Raw genomic sequence first — 5129 nt, 5'->3', positions numbered from 1 at the left:
TATATATATATATTCAACCGGGCTGCCGGGACTAGGACCGAGCCATTACCGGGTCGGATCACCGAGACAAAACGGTCGTCCCGTCCCATCCCTCATCTCATTACCTCCCATCCTATCCCACTAAGACCTGTCGGGCGGGACCGGGACCGGGACCGGGCCAGGCCATCCCTTTAGACACCCATAGAACGAATGCATGCGGCATATTAGGCTCAATGGACAATACGTCCCTTGGGCTGGGTTGTGATAAATGTTTTTAGTATTAGCTTCTATCCACTATTTTTTTTCCCTTGACGAGGCACAACTTTTTGAGGAATTTTCTTGAAGAAGAATAGTTTAGAGCCTAATTGTAACGACCCGACTGGTCGTTTCGAGAGTTATAGTCCTGTTCCCTCATTTTCGGCTTTTTTTGTGTTCTACAGCTGTATTTCTACTTACCGGTTAGTTGGTTTGGGTCCGAAGTTATTTTGGAGTGAATTGAGATACTTAGTTTCCTAGTTGGAAGCTTAAGTTGGAAAAGTTGACTGGATGTGGACTTATGTGTAAACGATCTCGGATTTGAATTATTATGGTCCCGTTAGATCCATTAGGTGATTTTGGACTTAGGAGCGCGTCTGGAATGTGATTTGGAGGTCCAAAGTAGAATTAGGCTTGAATTGGCGAAAGTTAGAATTTTGGCGATTTTGGCTGGCAGTGGAAATTTTGATATCGGGTCGGATTGGATTTCTGAAAGTTGGAGTAGGTTCATGGTGTCATTTTTGACTTGTGTGCAAAATTTGAGGTCATTCGGACGTGATTTGGTAGGTTTCGGCATCACTTGTGGAATTTGGAAGTTTAGAAGTTCTTAGGCTTGAATCCGGGAGTAATTTGGTGTTTTGATGTTGTTTTGAGTAATTCGAAGGTTCGACTAAGTTCGTATGATGTTATGGGATGTGTTGGTATGTTTGGTTGAGGTCCCGAGGGTTGGGTTGATTTCGAGTGATTTACGGAACAAGTTCGGAAAGTGGAAGGCTGTTGAAGTTGAACTCAGCTGTCATAATCACACCTGCGAAGTGGGAACCGCAGAAGTGGAGAAGGAGCCGCAGAAGCGGCCAAGGTTGAGCTGGGCAGAGGATGCAGGTTCGATGGCATTCCTGCACCTGCGGTGGTCGTAGAAGCGGACCCAAGGGCGCAGGTGCGAGTTTGGACCGCAGAAGCGAGATGGTTTCCGCACCTGCGGAAGCGTAGATGCGATCTTGAGGCCGCAGGATCGAGGTCAGGATTTTTAAGTGAAATCCGCACCTGCGATGGATTTTCCGCAGGTGCGGCATTCCAAAAGCGACATATGGACCGCAGGTGCGGTATAGCTGAGCAGAAACATATAAAAGCGGGACTTTGAGATTTTTCACCAATTTCACATTTTGGAACTCGGATTTTGGAGGATTTTGAGGTGATTACTGATGTTAGGTCCTTGTGCTTATTTATTTTTAATAATAGTGTTTTCCCACTGATTTTACACCTAGTTGGTGAGTTTTTGAGGCGAAATTTGGGAGATTAGGGCTTGAGAATTGGAGAGTGAATTTTGGGGATTTGGAGGGGCAAATGATGTCGGATTTTGATGAAATTAGTATGGTTAGACTCGTGAGTGAATGGGCTTTCGGGTTTTGTGACTTTTTTCGAGTTTCGAGACTTGGGATCGGGGGGCTAGGTTTGAGCCTATTTCGGATTTTGGCTATAATTTGATATTTTTCTTGTGGAATTAATTCCTTTAGCCCATATTGTTCGTATTGTATTGTTTGTGCTATACTTGGGACGTTTGGAGGCTGATTCGAGAGGCAAAGGCATCACGGAGTAGGATTTTTTTCGGATTGAGGTAAGTAACAGTTGAAAATCTGGTCTTGAGGGTATGAAACCTCGGATTTTGTGTCGTGTGACTATTTTGAAGGTGACGCACATGCTAAGTAATGGGCGTGTGGGCGTGGATCATAGGGATGGTGACTTGGTCCGTCCCGTGAGACTGGAGAATTGATTAGCCTACTGTTTTACTATGTGTTCTCTCTGTTTTTATGGAAATTGATTGCACTTCATGTTAGAAATCATGTTTAGGCCTCTAATTATATGCTTTCTGAGAGCCCGAGGGACTGGTGAGGTTGGTGACTGTGATAGGGCCTAAGTGCCGAGCTGCGAGCTATATGAGTGTATATGGATCGGGTTTGTTGATACTCAATTTTTTCCTGTATATTTTAATATGCAAAGTACCTTCAAAATAGCATGTATATGCATATATAAGTATGTCCCAATATTTTATTATTTTTTTTAATTTTTAAATCAATTTATTGCCCTATTTTATCAAGAAAACCCAATAATTATTCCCAAAATTATCATTTTGGTAATTCATTTATTGAATTCTCATACCTATACTAAAATATAGCTAACATAATTTTTTCATATTTTTATAAATTTATTTAGTATTTTTAAAGCTAAACTGCATATAATTGCAATATTAGCCTCTTTTAAGGTTTAATTGTGTTAATAATTATAAAATTAACTCCCGTATTTTTAATTTAATAATTACATATTATTAATCATTTTAGTACCTTTAATTTATTTTCAGAAATTATTCTACTATTTTTTGTAAAATAAACAAGGGAAAAATGGCTATTTAAATGCTAGCCCCGTTTATTTCAATTTTAGCCTTATTTGAACCCCCAATTTGAACCCAATTTTTAAACCCAATTACCCTGACCCAAACCCCGTTCAAACCAACCCAGACCCGTTTCCCACCTACCCTCTCTAATCTCAACCGTTGATCTCCCAGATCAACGGTCCCTATTTCCCTTACCATTTTTAATTCCCAATTACCCCAAAGCCCTAATCATTTTTCATCTGTAGCCGCCTTTGAATTCCCCCCTTCTCCCAATTCTCTCTCAAGCTCCTCTCAAACCCTAGCCGCCTCCCTCAGCTTCCACCCTAAAATCGTCCAAATCAATGGCTTCCAAAGCCATTGGAGGCCTGTATCTACCTCCCTTGACTTCTATGTGGTAGAGTATTATGGTTTCAAGGCCAGACCTTGAAGAAGCTTAGTCCAGACCTCGGATGCTTTCAGTTCTATGGCTGTTTCCGATCATCTTTGACCTTGCTCCGGCCAGCCATGGCTATTCAAGCCTGACTCTTGGCTTCTCCTGCTTAGACCGATGTCTTTCCAAGCCTTTCTCACCATCTGGGTTTCTTCTGAAACCCTAATCTTTGAGGTTCTTCTGATTTCTTTTATATCTGTTTAGATTCGTGTTTGCCCTAAACCTCTAAACGTTTTTCCAAAATTTCTTCTAAAACTTTACCTTCAGAACCTTTATCTTTTCCGATTTAGGGTTTTGTTAAATTATTTCGAAGCTTTTCTGATTTTTAACATGTTCTACTGTGTTTCTTTATGTTGTTCTTCTACTATGTTTCTTTATGTTGTTCTTCTACTGGAATGTGCATGTTAAAGGTCTTAGTTCCTTTTTGAGATTTTCTAAATTTATTTTGTTAGTATTCTGTCTGATTTACTTGTTTTCATCTCTATACTCGATTGATGGTGAAAACCCTATAATTCGGGGTTCATTCGAGTTCTGAGATTATTTGCTATGTGATTCACTTGTTCGTCATGCTCTGAATTCGACTGGTTTCAAAACCCTAATTTCTTTGGACCTATTCGAGTCTCTGAAGTTGCTTCATCTGTTGCTCGACTGAATTCCGAAATCTTCTGCTTCTTTATGTGATTTTGACTTCCTGCTAAACTCTACTATAAGGTCTTTCCACTTGACCTCTTTGCATGCTGTTTGATACTCTCTCTTTTCTCTATTACTAAGTTACTGAAATCACCTATGTGACTACCATGTTCATTAGCTACTGACTTTGTGTTTGCTATTGCATGATGTTTTCTCTTTGTCATGAGTTCAGCCTCACATACCTAATGTTTATGCACTCTTTTATATGTTAAATTTCCCTCTAAAATGACCTTCAATTTTGAACTGATTTCAAACCTCCTTGTGTAATTCTGAATGCACTCGTGTAATTGATTCTTTCCTTGTTTTATTGATTCCCTGTTTCTTGGATTAATTTGAAAACTTCCCTTTTATACTTTCGAGTCTCTTGTCTTTAACTTGGTTTATTCATGGGAACCCATGTTACTCTCCTTAAGTCAGTGATTTTGAAATCCTTGACTCCTTGATTTGCTATGTATTGATTTTCGATTGTCTCCACATTTTGTATCTTTACTTTGTTTTCTTACCTTATTTAGTTAACCAAGTATTTTTTACTGATTCTGCAATAGTTGTTTCCTTAATTAAACCCCTATGTACTTACCCTTAATGGTCTATTCTATACATGGTGTTTTACTTGATTTCTTTCCTTAAATGATTTCTGCCCATTACCGTTTGATTTTAACCCCTTAATTACAGGAAGTCCTATACTGATTTGATTTTAATTGACACATAGTTCCATAATTACTGCTGAACTATGATTCTTGCCTTATTTTCTACCTATTTTCAAACTATAAATACCATGCTCTTTCATTAACACAAACAGACACGAACACTCTAAGTTCTAAAATCACTTACACTCAAAATATTCTCTCCTGCTTTACTACTTCTGCTGTGGCCTGCCTTCAAAGTCCTGTCACCTGCTTTTACTGTATTTTTGCTTCTTTGAACTGGTATGTTCTGATTAAGATTCCAGCATCACAACAATGTGTTTACTTAATGCTTTTACCTTTTTGCCTGCCTACCGCTTGTGTTTAGTTCAGTACTTATTCTAGCATGCTATAATTTCCTTATGCCTGTTCTGAATTTATTATGCATCCTAAACCCCCACCCCAATGTGTTCAATGCTTAGGGTTTGTTTGAGGCATGACAGTATTGCATATTACTGCCCATGACTCAAACTTGATCCCTGGGATCCTAACCTCTATGTTTCTATGCTATTGTGTGTTCTGGTGAGCTTATAGGCATGCCAGCATCATCTATTGCTGTGCATGCCCAAAACTTACCCTTGCCTAAGCATAGGCTCTTTGTAATTTCCCAACCCCCCTGAATCCCTTTGTATGAAATTATCAACTCGTTTGTAGCTGTTTCCCTCTCCTTTATTCCCTCAAGAGTCTGTTTCTTCACTTGCAC

The sequence above is a fragment of the Nicotiana attenuata genome, chromosome 12 (assembly GCF_001879085.1).
Source record: "Nicotiana attenuata strain UT chromosome 12, NIATTr2, whole genome shotgun sequence".
Lineage (NCBI taxonomy): Eukaryota > Viridiplantae > Streptophyta > Magnoliopsida > Solanales > Solanaceae > Nicotiana > Nicotiana attenuata.
This window is presented reverse-complemented; position numbering follows the sequence as displayed.